Raw genomic sequence first — 15,841 nt, 5'->3', positions numbered from 1 at the left:
GGCGGGGGAGGATTGCGTGAGCACCAGAGTGTCCTCCCGCACCCGTGTGTGCACTCGAACTTACCGGAGGTGGCCCACGATGGCCTGGCCACGCGCATGCGTGCGCGTAGGGGCGTAGCTCCGGCGGAGACGGCGGAGGAGCTGGCCGGCGTTGGCGGGCGGTGGCTGGCAGCGGCGTGGAGCACCAACGAGAGCGTACGCACAACTAGGAGCCCACAGCTCGGCTTGCGGTGGCCCAAGGACGGCTGGCCATGGAGGTGAGCGGTGGGCAGCTTGGCCGGCAACGGCGGCGGCGGCTGCGCCCGCAAGCAGCAGCAGCGCGAGGGGGAAAGTGAAAGGGAGGGCCAGAGCGAGTGAAGGGGAATGTGCTCGGCTCTCCACATCGACGCAGGGGCACAGGGACACGTGGCAGCAAGGTGGGGTGCTCAGCTCGGGCATGGAGGACACGTCCAGGACACTCGTCACCCAATGAGGCAAAACTCCGAACAGGTGGCGGGCATCGGTGTGGACATGGTAGGGAGCAGATTTGGGCCGTCTCGGGTGCGAATTGGACTTTGGGCCTAAAATGAAGTTTGCTCAACTCGGCCTGCTCTACGTTTCTTATTTAAGGTACCTAATCATTTGAGCTCTGTAACAGCGGGTAATTAGGCCACAAACTGTCAGTGTCAGCGCCATGATAACGGTCACGGAAATTCACTTTCGGAGGTCAAAACTCGGTCAAACTCAGTGCAACTTTTTGCATGCTCTTCTCCATAGTATAACCTTCAACTTTTATTTTTGGACCAACTCAAGTTGCTTAACGAATTTTGGAGAACGCGGAATGCCAACGTCGTTGCTTAGCGAAACTCCAGACTTAGAATATTTCTAAGTGCTGAAAACAACAGCAAATTCGATCTTGTGACCTCGATTTGACTTACTTTCAAGCTGATCCAGCTCTTAGTCTAAAAACAAAGTTTGTTCTACAAGATATGGACTACAACTTTCATTTAATGTCCAACCTAAAAACTGGTATAGATCCTGCTGTTCTACTTTGACCAAAGTAGGATCACGATGAAGCTTAAATTATCCTTTTTGATCCATTGGAGCATTTTCTTGGCATTTGCCCAACATGAACCTTTCATGACTTTTGTTGTAGAGTTCATCTAGAGTCATTTGGGCATGGTTGCAAGATTTGGTTGACATCTCATGTTCTCATTCACTTAATAGTGCAATTTAAGCACTTAGCAAAGTCATTCCAATAAGGATATAACTTATCATTTCATGTGACTTTTTGATTCCAAACTTCCTGAAACTTTTCGAGTGTCCAATATAGATGGGTATTGATGTGAGACACATGAAGATATCCCAATCACACCACCCAAGCATATATCTTGAAAAGGGGTCTATAGGCGAGCAAAGGTGCAATATCCAAGTTTAGGTTGGGGCTCGTTTCTATAGGTTTGACCTTGACATCTTCATCATCACTTAATATACCATGTTTTAGCTCAAACCCATTGCTTAACTAGTGGCAAACACCTGGGGTGTTACAGGCTGTACTATCAAAAGGGGCAAACTTGTTTGCATATCGGTCATCTAGTGCCACTCGAGTGATCTAACTTTGCATCATCGCTAGGATTGAGTGGCATGGCAAGTTGAGTGGCTAATCCTTTGAAAAATGATTGTGAAAATGCTAACACACATACACATAACGGTGTATACTTGGTGGTGTTGGCACATTTACAAAGGAGATGAAGTTGGCGTTGATGTGGATCAACTCGGCGATGGAACGGAGGTGAGAAGGGTTCGGAACTCCACCGGCGCCCTGTTCCGAAAAGATAGGGTCTCACAGTGTGGACCGGCACTGGTCACGTAGTGACCGGACGCTGGGTTCCAGCGTCCGGTCAGTTGTTGCAGTCAGCGGGTAGGCGTCGGTCATCGACCGGACGCTGGCGCTGGAAGTGACCGGACGCTGGCTGTGTGTGTCCGGTCAGGGTGACGTGTGATGACGCAGGCAGAGCAGAGAAGCTGGAAGTGACCGGACGCTGGTAGTGTGTCCGATCACGACTAACCGGACGTGTCCGGTCATGTCTGGTACCTTACTAGAAACGACCGGACGCTGGGGTTGCTGAGTCCGGTCAGTTCAAGCTGCTGCGTCCGGTCATCAGATGACCGTTGAGATCGGATGAATAGTGTTTGAAGAAGGGGACATGTGGCATGCATCGCACGACCGGACGCTGAGATCCAACGTCCGGTCGATCGGACCGGAGCGTCCGGTCGTCTCGACTTTTGCCCAGTGAAGGGGTAACGGCTCTATTTGTTCATGGGGTTATAAATAGAAGCCATGATCGGCCTTGGGCCGGTAGCTGAGCACACTAGAGCCTTGGTGGCTTGTGTAGTAGTGCTTAGGAGCCCTCCATCTCACATATACTTGATAGTGATTATTCGATTGTGTGAGAGAGCAATTCTAGTGCGATTGCATCGTGAGGTTGCATCGAGTGGCACTAGGTGATCGAGTTGCAAGCCAGTGGTGCTTGTTACTCTTGGAGGTTGTCACCTCCTAGATGGCTTGGTGGTGGTCTCTATTGAAGCCTGCAAGAAGCTTGTGCAGTGCTCCAGAGAAGAGCTTTGTAAGGGGCATTGTGTTCGCCCCGCGGGAGCCACGAAGAGTAACTCTAGTTGAGCGTGTCATTGAGCTACCCTCACTTTCGGGGTAGGTTCTTGTGGTGCCTGATGTACGGGCTTGGCGGGTGATGCCAATTAGCCGCCGAACCACCAAGTGAGCGGTCGACACAATGGGGACTAGCGTGTTGGCAAGCACGTGAACCTCGGGAGAAAAATCACCGTGTCAACCTTGTTCTTCCCGTTGGTTTGCATCCTCGTTACACAAGCTTGTAATTACTTTCATATACATTGTGTGTGTGTAGTTGCTCTTGTAATTAGTTAGCTTGTGTAGCTTACTAGTTACCTTCTTGCTTGTGTAGCATAGAAGTAGCTCCCTTGCGTGGCTAATTTGGTTTGTGTAACCTTGTTAGTCACTTTGCTTAGTTTGTGTAGCTAAGTATTTGCGCTCTCTAATTTGGCATTGGTTGTCTTGTTATTGAGCATTGCTAGTGAGCATTAGGTGGCTTTGTGCTTTTGCTTACTAGCATGTGTAGGAGCTCCCTTGTTACTTAAAGTACTTGTGGCATAGGTTTGTGTGCTTGCTCCTAGAATTGGTTACATGAGCTCTAGCTAGCCTGGCACCTTTGTTGCTTGATTAGTATCTTTGGAAGGTGCTAGAGAACAAAGACAGAGGGGTGTAGTCTTGGCTAGACCGATCATTTTAATTCCGCACTTGTTTTGGTTAGCCGACGCGATTAATTTTAGAAAAGACTATTCACCCCCCTCTAGTCCGCCATCTCGACCCTACATTAGCTGTGTGCGATGTGGTGCATGGTGTGTTAATTCGATCCATCCCCTTAGTGGGGTGCCCTGCCTTCCCCTTTTATAGACCAAGGGGAAGCAGGGATTTACAAATGGGAGAAAGAACAAAAACCAGAAGCCAAGGAGATCCTTCAACGATGCCGGGTCCTCCTTTTCCTCTGAGCGAGTCCCCCTGACATGGCAAATAGTGCCAAGGATAGCATGTCTGTTGATCCTAATAGGGCCGTGCTCTGGCTTCGTTCAGCAAGTGGTCACGTCCCATCCTGCCCCTGCGGGCGGCGTGACGTACTAGGGTGCCGAATCATGACCCTACGGGGAGCAGATGGCGTAGAGGCCCCATGTTCGATACTGTAGATGACATGAGTTTCCTCCTGGACTGTAGTGGTTGTCGTATGTCCCCGTTAGGATTCGTGTCCGAGGGCAAATGCCGGCACCCATAACACTGTAAGACAAATGTCGGCGCCCACAACGCTGTTTGGGCTCTAACATGCCTGGAAGGGCTTAAAGCGCCCATCTTGTCATATCCTGACGGTAATTTCCTACAGACATGCAGGGTATGGTCCTCGATATTGCGGTTGACTTGAGTGCCCCGCCTTATCCGCACACGTAGTTATGAAGGAGTAGTGTATAGACGTCAGGCGAGGTGGAGTCCAGCCTTCGGGGGTCGGGCGGGGCGGAGCCAGTCCTCAGGGGTCGGGCGAGGCAGAGCCAACCTTCGGTCATTGGGCAAGAAGTGTAGTTGTGTTCTTGTCTATTCAGAAGCATCAAAGTTTGATGGTTATTAGCTCCTCCTCTCTAGGTACCCCACTATCAGGTCCTCGATAGTAGCCCTGGAGCCCCCGAGGGATTTGGATAGAATCGCCCGGGAGTGATTTGACTTGCTAGAGGGTGCACGTGAGCGCACCCAACGGATGTAGCCCTCGAGCCCCTAGGTGATTCAGATAGAATTGCCCAGGGGGGTATTTCGATTCACCAGATGGTACGTGTGAGCGCACCTGACGGGTGTAGTCCCCGAGCCCCCGAGCCCCCGGGTGATTTGGATAGAATCACCTGAGGGTATTTATGTTTGCTAGAGGGTGCGCGTGAGCACACCCATTGGGTGTAGCCCCTGAGCGCCCGGGTGATTCGGATAGAATCGCCCGGGGGGTAATTCGGACCCTTTGCGGGTATGGCTGTGAGATTTGGTGTTTTGATAACGGGATAGTTTGATTGTAGTCCTGGTATCCCATTCACGGGGATCTGGCAAGAGTCAGCCTGGCTGAGACCCAATCGTGGGTCAAGATACTTGTGGCACTCATGTGCCTGGGTTTTGGCCGCTCGTGGGCCCATCCTTTGTTGTAAGGCTGCCTTGAGACAGTCATTGAAACCGTTGATGGGCTAGCCCTCAAACTCCTAGGCCCAGGCGGGCTAGAGGAACGCTTTTTGACCTATATCTCTTCTACTGGTAAAGTGTCCTGGTTCGCCCGAGAAGGCGAAACGTCCGGCGCGTCTTCGGAGGGAAAGGATAGGGATTGCGGGCGCATATCCCGCGATGTGACATGGTGGTGTATCATGGTAGGTACGGAGATCTAGGCAGACGGTTGCCTTCCTCGCATCCATCGCCCCTATAAAACCAAAGGGTTTGCCCCTAGGGTTCCGTACTTTGTCTCCTTGCCTTCTCATCTGCAACCTCCACCGCTAATCGCCCAAGCTCTCTACATTCGTGTCACAGCCGTCGTCAAGTTTGCATCCATCCATCCCAATCATTCAGTGGAGCCATTGGGTAGATCTGATATCACCCTCCAGCCCCTGGAGGGCCTCGTCCACCATGGTCTCCTTTGCGCATGGACCGTCGCCGAGGAGTGGCGGTCGCCCGGTGATGAGGACACGCCGTCACTGCCCGACGGCTATGTCATGTCCTTTGCTCACTTCCATGAGTTAGGATTCACCACCCCCGCCCACAAGTTCCTTTGGGGTTGTTGCATTACTACAAGGTGGAGCTGCAGCACCTTAATCCCAATGGAGTCCAACACATTGCAGCTTTCGTCGCCCTGTGTGAAGGGTTCCTGGGGATTAGTCCCCACTTTGACCTATGGCAGTACTTCTTCACCATCACCCTCCTTAAGAAGCAGGAGAAGAGGCAGGAGCTAAGCATGCCGATGGGATGCATCGGCATTTAGCTTCGCAACAATCGAGTAAACGAATACCCGCCGATGCGTCTGTCGACCTCCAACAAGGGGTGGCATTTGCATTGGTTCTATGTCAAGGACGACACAGCCGCCCCTTTGCTAGTGTTCACCAAGCGCCTCATCGAAGAGGTCTCGGAATCATGGAGGAAGTGGGGGCTCCCGGATAAAGACAAGAAGAAAATCTAGGACCATCTTGCCGCCATCCGAATTCTGTAGGAGAGGGGCATGAAGGGGTCAGGGATCATCGATGCCAACCATACATGGAGAGTTGCGCCGCTGATGAGGTGCGTGCTTCCCCTATACATGATGGCACCCGGAGTGTCACTCAATGGGACGGCTCTTGTCGAGGGAGCGCTCTCCCCCTCTAAAGTGGCATAGCACATCAAGGAGGCGATGGAGCCTTCGCGCGACGACAATGGCTCCATCCTCGATTTCATGTATTCAGTGCCGGGGCACCCTCCGATGCGGGCGGAACTGGGCTACATTGCCTTTGTAAGTTTTTCTTTCCTCGTGCCTCCTTTTTAATTGAACTTCTGACCCCTTGAAGCTAATATCGAGATAGGGGGACCAGCTGAAGAAACTCGCCCTCGCGGATCACCCGGCTCTGCTGCCAAAGGACCCGTTCATGGCGATGGCCAACTGCGCTGTGGCCGAGTGGCAGAGGAAGACAAAGGGGGTTGAGAGAAAAAATAAGCAGCAGAAGCTGCAGGCATGGGAGTGAGGAGAGGAGACTAACAACGATGACAATGATGAGGAAGACGATGAGGTAGTTGCCGACACCGCGTGGGATGACCTGGAGAGCGAGGATACGCTGACTGGTACCCACTCGTCCATGTAGGGACCCTTCCCATTTCATGCGGGGGGAAGTGAGTCCATGAGGCCGACGGAGATAGGCCAAACCATCAGCCTGTCCTTAGAACTAGTCGGGGTGGACGGATCTACTGCCGCGCCCGAGGTGCCATCGGCGGGAAGTGGCCCGCGGCCATGCCTTGAGAGGCAGCTAGGGTGGGCAGATCTGCCGCCACGCCCGAGGTGCTGGTGGAGCGGGATGGCTCGGCTGCCGCGCCCCAAGAGCTGATAGGGGGTGGCGGATTTGTCACCGTGCCCTAGATGCTGACGGAGGGGGGTGGCCCTGCCACCGTGCCTTCGGAGGTAAGGGAGGCGAGCCCCTCTACCCAAGAGCAGGGGGTAGGCTCAAAGTGGCCTCGCCCCGATGAGGTGCTGCAGGGACCTAGGGGTTCGTCCCCTAAACAGCCCCACTCAATAGCACCGATGTAGGTCATCAGCTCCTCTGCTTTTTCTCTGTTTTCATCATGACTCATGTCTTTTCTATTTTTGCGGCATCTTAAGGCGACATGATTTTTTGGCGATCGTGCCCAAGAACAGCGTCGCCATCCAGGCGAGACGTGGACCATCGTCCGACATTGCTCCTGTTTTGGGTAGGAGAAGAGCCGACATCATAGCCTCATCGGCCGGTCAAGCGCTGTCCTCGGTGGTTCCCATGCCCTTGGCGGGTCAAGCGGGCATCGGGCTGAAGGAGCGCCCTCAGAGGTCGCCGAGCAACCAGCGATGGAGGCGATTCCGTTGCCAACATCGGGGCGGACGAAGCCGCCGTTCACACTTATGGCATCAACTATAGTGGGCATGATGCCGCCGGTCAAGGTCCAGCCGACACAAGTAGAGGTGGCTGCAACTATGACAAGCCAGGCATAGCTAGATGTAGCTGTGGTGGTGCCCGAGGAGACAGCACGATCCGCGCCGCTGGCGGCCCAAGTGATGGTGCCCGACATGGTCCAGACAGAGGGGGACACGGCCGAGGGGTCCTCGAGCGTCGTGGCGGTGGTGGAGAGGATTGGTGGGGAGTCACCCTTGGCCCTGACATCGGGGGGCAGCCAATCGCCCGCGTGGGGCGAGCCATTGCTCCAGTGGATGGATCCGTAAGACCCGTCATCGATACTCTTCTCACTCGACGATGCTACCGAGAGCATAGAGCGGGAGAGTCTCAACGAGGAGATCTTGGCTAGGCTAGAAGTCCTAAACCAGGCCAGGGGCGTCTTGCGCGACGTCATCATTCCCACTGGCTGGGTATTCTCTTAATCTTTCCTCTCGCTTTCTTCTTTCTTCATATGTTTTTGTGTTTCAACACTGATTTTCTTTCAGTCCCTTATCACTCGTAGCCGGGAGAAGTCCTGGTTCCTCCATGAGCAGAAGGTGGAATGGGACCACCTCACTGAGGAGGCCCGGCTGCGCGAAGATATGAGCGCCCAGCTTGCTGCCGCCCAGCAGCGGGTGGCCGAGCTGACTCCCTTGGCCGAGGAGGCAGCCGGTCTCCGGCAGCGGGAGGCCGAGGCATGTCGAGACGCGGAGGTTGCCGTGGGGATGTTCTAGGATCTATTGGTGAGGGCAGTACAGGACGAGGAGGCCGCCAGAGTCCGAAAGGAGCGGGACAAGCTGCTCTAGAGGGACGCCGAGGCCCGCCAGTGGGCCCTCGTCCTCCTAGCTGAGGCGGAGAAGGAGCGGGAACTCAAGCTAGGAGCCGAGGAGAGGTCCGTGGCCCTACCGTAGAGGGCGAGTCTAGATGCTGAGGCGATAGCTCGGTTGCGCAAGGAGTGAGACAAGCTATGCCAGACTACAGAGAGACTCCAGTCGGAGCATGGCGTGGACCGTGAGGAGCGTGACCAGGCCGTCTGAGAGCGCGACGAGGCACGTTAGGGGGTCAGCTCCCTCTGGGCCGATCTTGGAACTGCGGTAGCCTAAAGGCTGGAGGCTGAGAGCGTCTCCGCCGGGCTGGTCATGGAGCTTCCCAAGACACGGGGGATCCTTCAGGCGGAGAGCAATGAGCACGACCTCCTATGCGCTACCATTGGGGTGGTCTTCGATGACTTGAGGGTGGCATGGCCGGAGGGAACCAACTCGCTTGTGGCCTCTGCTGCCGTAGACATCACGGCGTGGGTGCACCAGCTTAAGGAGGATGATTTTCATGCCGAGATCACCCAAGCCTTTGCTGTTGCCCGCTCTCATTATGCGGAGAGCATTGACTTGGGGACAATGAGCCTCGGCTTGACGCCTGGCTATGAAACCTTTGAGCTAGATGAGATTGAGATGGCTGTGACTCCTATTGCGCAGAACCTGGAGAACAGAATCAAAGACATAGTGCTCCTCCAGAGGGGATAGTTAGTCGAATGGATCTGGTAGACATTATCTGTAATCTGTGGACAAGTGTCGATCCTTTTGTATCTTAAAAATAGATTCGTAATTTCGTTTCGTTAGACAAATTCGTAATTTCATTTCATTTGATTGAACTTGCTGTCTTCCCTTTTTGTATTTGAAAAAAAGGGGCTCATGTAATCTGACCCTTCCATTTGTTAAGACCCTAGGGCCTGAGGCGCGTAAGAGGGAAACTTCGATTATGCTGGTGGGCAAAGTTACCGTAGCCATTGGGGCATGGGTTTTTTGCAGTCTGACTAGGCATGCTCGTTTATTTGTTCCCACAAACCTTGCCACTAACCTTAATGTAAGGAAGAGGTTCGACGCAGTGAATGTTTCGAAAAAGGGGGATTTATACCTTTACTAGCCCCCAAGTGAGATCTGACCCCTTGCGGTTGCTGGGGTTGAATGTCACTGGAGACCGAAGAGAGGATAGCGAAACTACTCATGTATTCGCATGTACCTCTTCCTTAGGATTTTAGCTATCGTTCTGTGACCATGTGTTTGGTCATCTTGCAAGTCCAACCTTCCCTGAGCCTCCACGCATGGCAGGGATTTGGTCAAGGGCCAGCTCGCTTTTGTGACTGTCGCCCCATCTGTGGTTTTTGCAACCGGAGGGGTTGAGGCAATGTCACTTGCCTCGAGTGACGCACTTGATGAGCTCGCTAACTGGGGTGTTCGAATGGAATCTAGTCCCGTTGCTTGTGACAGGGTCGGCAAAGCCCTCGGGTGGCATTCCGTTGCTCCTTAACCCGCCTTCCAATAGATTCCCCCTCAATGGGGATAATATGGGCTCGGCTAGAGGCTGGATCGAACGAGAAGGTTGAGATGACCCTCTCCGCCTCTATGCGGGTTGGGCGAAGGCCTCTGAGGCTCATCTATGTTTTTCTCCCCTGGCTCTTGTTCGACGTGAGGCAGCCTTGGGCCCATCATGGGCTAGCCTTCGAACCTCGGTCTCTCGATCTAGGATCGGGCGGCTCGAGCCCGCGAGCCCCTTGGGATCTGATAGGGGTCGGCCATGTTTCATGTGTCACCCCATCCTCGGTTTCTGCAACTGGAGGGGCTGAGCTAACGATACTTGCCTCGATGGCTCGAGTGTTGCGCTCAATGAGCTCGCTGACGGGCATGTTCGAGTGGAATCTGGGTCCGTCATCCGCTGACGGGGTCGGTAGAGCCCTCATGTGGCATTCCACTACTTCTTAACCCGCCTCCCGGTAGATGCTCGAGCCGTTCGATAGGCTCAGATGGCCCATTGGCCTCTCCTTGATGGAGATTCTATGGTCTTGGCTCGAGGTTAGAATCGAACAAGAAATGTCGAGATGTCCTTGTCCGCTTCTGAGCGGGGTCGAGCAAGGCCGCTGGGGCTCATCTCGATTTTTCTCCCCTGGCTCTGTTTGACATGAGGTAGCCTCGAGCCCTTTGTGGGCCGGCCTTTGAACCTCGATCAGTTGCCGCTCATATCGAATGAGGCGACTACCGCTTTATGACGCGATGTGAAGCGTTGAGATGCAGTAATTGCATATGCAATGCTTGGATATATGGGATGAATGTTCAATATAATAGAAATGAAGGTGAGGGTTGGTGATGTTACCTTGGTGGCATGAGTGACGGGGAGCTCTTACCGAACATGTCCGTGTGGGGTTTGGGTCCAACGTTTGCGACATGGCCAGTGTAACCAGCACGAGCATCACAATTTTTTGTTTCTGTCTTTCGGCAGCGATCCAAGCCGTTCAATCGACTTGGGCGACCTAATAGCTTCTCCTTGAAGGAGATTCTATAGGTAGACCCTTCCAAACCCTTCTTGAGAAGGTGGATGCTAAAGCTTGGGGTACGGGGACAAAGAATTCGATCACGCTGGTGAACAAAAATGCCATAGCCGCTGGGGCGTAGGGTCTAGTGGTTCGACCAGTTTTACTCAAAGTTTACACCTACACACCGTGCCTCTAGTTTTTAAATGTAAGAAGGGGTCAGGTGAAGAGAATGTCTAAACGAGTGGACACTCTCGGCAGCCCCTGAGCGATGTTCGTGCCCCTACCGTTGCTGGGGTCGGAGGCTCGGTAGTGAAATTAATGCGTAAAGTAAGTAAACAAGGGTGCTTATCTTTCAGCGGCCATTTGGTTACTTAACCCCATCGCTCGACGTTTGCCTAGGCCATCCGATCGACTCAGGAGGCCCGTTGGTCTCCCCTTGATGGAGGTTCCGTCGTTGGGCCCTTCTAGGTCCTACCTGGGAAGGCGAAGAGCCGCCTGCATGTGGCTACGCCTTGTTTCTTACGCCTGGCGTGCGGTAGTGGTGGGCCATGCCTAGGCCACGTCCCGTTTGACTAGGCACCGTCTCATCAAGCAGGGCGCGTCCCATCGGTCAAGACGCGTCCCATCGAATTCCCATCTGCATTGAATAGGGGAAATGGAGACAAACCATGTACCTCATGCGTACCCCGAGGGGCGATATGAAGACTAGCACCGTGCCGGTGCCCCTCTTCATCAGTGACCCATCGAAATACATCATCTAGTACTCTTGGTCGATGACCATCGGTGGCATTTGGACCTCGGTCCATTTCACGATGAAGTCAGCCAACACCTGGGACTTGATCGCTGTTTGGGAGGCATACATAATGCCATGATCCATCAACTCGAGTGCCCATTTTGTGGTTCTTCCCATGGCATCCTGGCTTTGGACGACCTCACAAGGGGGAACGACGTCACGACTGTCACCGGGTGTGACTCGAAGTAGTGGCGTAGCTTTCTTTTGGTGATGAGGACAGCGTACATGAGCTTCTAGATTTGGGAGTAGCGGGCCTTAGAGTCAGATAGTACCTCACTAATGAAGTACACAGGGCGCTACACCTTGAGGGTGTGCCCCTCTTCTTTCCGCTCCACTACTAGGATGGCGCTGACCACTTGCGTGGTGGCCGCTATGTATAGCAGAAGGGATTCTCTATCGGTTGGAGGAACCAAGATCGGGGCCTTTGTCAGAAGCAGTTTGACCTTGTCAAGTGCCTCCTAGGCCTCGGATGTCCATTTGAAGTGGTCGACTTTCTTCAAGAGTCGATAAAGGGGGAGACCACATTCGCCGAGGCGCGAGATGAATCGGCTAAGTGCGGCAAGGCACCCTGTGACTCGCTGAACCCCCTTTATGTTTTGAATCGGGCCCATCCTTATGATGGCTGAGATTTTCTCTGGGTTGGCTTTGATGCCACACTCAGAGATGATGAAGCCGAGCAGCATACCCCTTGGGACCCCAAAAACACACTTCTCAGGATTGAGTTTGATGTCGTTGGCTTGGAGTTTCGCAAAGGTTTGCTCTAGATCGGCTACGAGATGGTTAGCCCATTTGGACTTGACCACGATGTCGTCAATGTAGGCCTCAATGGTCCGCCCGATGAGGTCCCCAAAGCATTTAAGAATACAGCGCTGGTATGTAGCCCCAGTGTTCTTTAGTCCAAACGGCATTGTGACGTAGCAGAACAATCCAAAGGGGGTGATGAAAGATGTCGCGAGCTGGTCGGATTCTTTCATCACAATTTGGTGGTACCCGGAGTACGCGTCAAGGAAGCAGAGGGTTTCGCACCCTGAGGTAGTGTCGACTATTTGGTCTACGCGTGGTAAAGGAAACGGATCCTTTGGGCATGCCTTGTTGAGACCCATATAGTCAACACACATCCTCCATTTCCTACTCTTCTTTCGTATAAGAACTGGATTGGCTAACCACTCTGGGTGGTATACTTCCTTGATGAATCTGGCCACCGAAAGTTTTGCTATCTCTTCACCGATGGTCCTATGTTTCCCCTCATCGAAGCGACGTAGGCGTTGTTTCACCGGTTTGGAGCCTAGGCAGATCTTCAAGGTGTGCTCAGCGACTTTCCTTGGTATGCCTGGCATGTCCGAGGGTTTCCTCATGAAGATGTCTCTATTAGCGTAGAGGAAGCCGACGAACGTGCCTTCCTATTTGGAGGAAAGCGTGGTACCAACGCGCACCATTTTACCCTCGGTGCTCTCGGGGTCTATAAGGACTTCTTTAGAGCCCTCTACAGGCTTGAACGACCCGATCAACTTCTTGGTGCCGGGCGCTTCTTCAGTGACCTCCTCCTTGATGGCGGCAAGCTCTCTGGAGGCGACGATTGCTGCGGTGTGACCACAGCACTCGACCTCGTACTCATAGGCACGCTGGAAGGAGGTGCCGATGGTGATGACCCTGTCGGGGCCTAGTATTTTTAGCTTGAGGTATGTATAGTTGGGGACGGCCATGAACTTCGCGTAGCACGGACATCCCAGGATGGCGTGGGAGGTTTTGAGGAACCCGACCACCTTGAAGGTGAGGGTTTTCGTCCTATAATTGGATGGATCCCCGAAGGTAATAGGCAGATCGATCTACCCCTGTGGCATGGCCTGCTTTCCGGGCACGATGCCGTGGAAAGGTGCTCAGATTAGGCGGAAGCATGTCCGGTCGATGCCCATTTCTTCGAGCGTCTTGGCATACATGATGTTGAGGCATTGCCTCCATCCATCAGTATTTTGGTGAGCTGCATCATGCCGACTGTCGACGAAATATGGTCGGCAGTCTACCTAGGGGTATGCCCAAGGTAGTAGATTATCGGCAGACAGATGCGCAAGCCCCAAACAAGACGGTGACGCAAGACAGACACGAGGTTTTATCCAGGTTCGGCCGCCAAGAAGGCGTAATACCTACGTCCTGCGTCTGATTTGTATTGCTGTATGTCAATGAGAGATATTTTTTAGAGGGGTCCCCTCCCCGCCTTATATAGTCCGGGGGGCAGGGTTACAGATCTGGAAACTAATCCTAGTCAGTTACAATTGCCATATCTGGCCGGATAAGGATTCCTATTCTAACCGACCAGGATCCTACTTGGTCGCCAAATCCGTCTTGATTCCTTGTGCGGGACTCCGATCAGGTTAACTGGGCCGCACGTCATCTTTCGGGTGGACTGAACCCATCGATCCGGGCCAGCCCAAGCTTAGCCATAAGGGTATAGGGGTTAATACCCCCACAGCTAGTCCCCGAGCATCATGTATTATGCTGTGACACGCCATTTGAACCTTCTCCGACAAACGAGGCTTGAATTCTTGACGCCTCCGACCACCGTCATCACCGGAGAAGTAGGTTGTCCGAAGAATGTATGGTGCTCTTAAGAAAAAAGAAAAAGATTTCTGTCCTGAGAAGTGTGCCCACTTGTATTTCTGAAAAGAAATGTAAGTGGTCTTGAAGTATAGCATCCTGAAACATCAGAAGCGTAGGGGTCGAAAAACAAACACATTCACCGCAAGGTGAAGTGTGCCCACTTAGTCCCCGAGCTTGCTGGAAGGCAAAGTATGAGCCTTGTAGCAAGGTCTAAAAGAAAAGTCTCTTAACTGTATGTGAGTACAAATCACATGTAGCCAAGGAGAACCTTTATTCAAGCAGTGGTCGGGGCAGTCCCCGAGCATACTAATAATCCTCATAATCATTCAAAACACAGGGGTCGATTTAAACAAACACATTCACCGCAAGGTGAAGTGTGCCCACTTAGTCCCCGAGCCTGGTAGTAGGTAACGCAGGTACGTGGTGCCAGGGTCTAGAAAAGAAATTCCGCTGAGGTTAAGAATCCAATTACCGTACAGGCAAAACAAGATACACCGACAGGTGCATCGTACCGACGTAGTCCCCGAGCTTGCTGGAAGGCGAAGTATGAGCCTTGTAGCAAGGTCTAAAAGAAAAGTCTCTTAACTGTATGTGAGTACAGATCACATGTAGCCAAGGAGAAACATTATGCAAGCAGTGGTCGGGGCAGTCCCCGAGCACAGTAGTGGTCAAGGCAAATCCACGATCACTTGCGCTGCTTGTACTAATATTTTGTGTACTTTTCTCTATTCTCTGCCAAGGCCAGTCTAACACGTCTGGCCAAAAAAGTAAAGAGGTGTAGGACATCATTCCGTCTTCTTCTTCTTTTTTTTTGCTAACAGTCGGTTGACACCTGTATTGAGGTGTGTCAGTGTGGGCCCCCGTACACCATCAACGAAGAGGCGCGTACACTGTTAACGAAGGAGCGCGTTTATTGGCGCAGATTTTGAGGTTGTGTGAACAACCGTCTGCGGCGCGTGCGCACAACTCCCAATATTCTCGGGCGGACGAAGCGATGGTGCTCTTTGTTTTATATAATGCAGATCTGGTAAGTTACTCATACCATTCCCCATTGTCATCCGCCGCCGCAACCTTCTTCTTCCTCCTGCCGAACCCTAATCCCCCAAAAATCATCACCAATCCCCTCGGTCTCCCGCATCCACCCACTTACCAAGGACGAGCTAATGGCGAAGAGAGACGCCCAGAAGAAAGGCGGGGTCATGGCGAAAGAATGGTGGAAGTCGCGGAGCAACGAGCAGACCATCGAGGACCTCATCGCCATGGGAGTGCTCCACAACAAGGCACTTGCGGGATGGCGTGCACCGGAAGGAGAAAGCTTCCCCGATCCACAACCAGGTGAGATTGTGGTCTTTGAAGATTTCTTCAAACGGGGTTTTGGGATTCCAGTGCACCCTTTCCTTTAGGGTCTCTGCTTGTACTACGAGATTGGGATTTGCAATCTGCATCCCAACTCGATTCTTCTTGTCTCCACCTTCATCCATCTCTGCGAGGCTTATGGCGGCTTCCAGCCCCATTTCGACCTCTTTCGCCACCTATTCTGTCTTCGGAAGAAAGGGAGCGGTGGCTCGAAGATCGCCGGAGGCGTTTACCTGAACCTGCGTGACGGCATGAAGGCTCAATACCTGCACTGCCCCTGGAACACCTCATTGGACGAGTGGTACAAGAAGTGGTTCTACATCCATGAAGAGCCGAACACCATCACTCTGTGCGATGTGGGACTGATTCCAGAGAAGAAAAGCAGCTGGTCGGAGAGGCCCGAGAACTTGGAGCAGATCGCCGAACTGCTTGGGATGATCCCGTGGGGAAGGCTTGATGGCCCGAGCGTTGTCGACAACTTCATCAGCCGAAGAATTCAGCCCTGCCAGAAAAGGATTCACCCCGGCTTCGAGTACCAAGGAGGCACTGATCCGACGAGGACCAGGAAG

This window comes from Miscanthus floridulus, chromosome 7 (assembly GCF_019320115.1).
Source record: "Miscanthus floridulus cultivar M001 chromosome 7, ASM1932011v1, whole genome shotgun sequence".
Classification (NCBI taxonomy): domain Eukaryota; kingdom Viridiplantae; phylum Streptophyta; class Magnoliopsida; order Poales; family Poaceae; genus Miscanthus; species Miscanthus floridulus.
Note: the sequence above shows the minus strand (reverse complement) of the source record.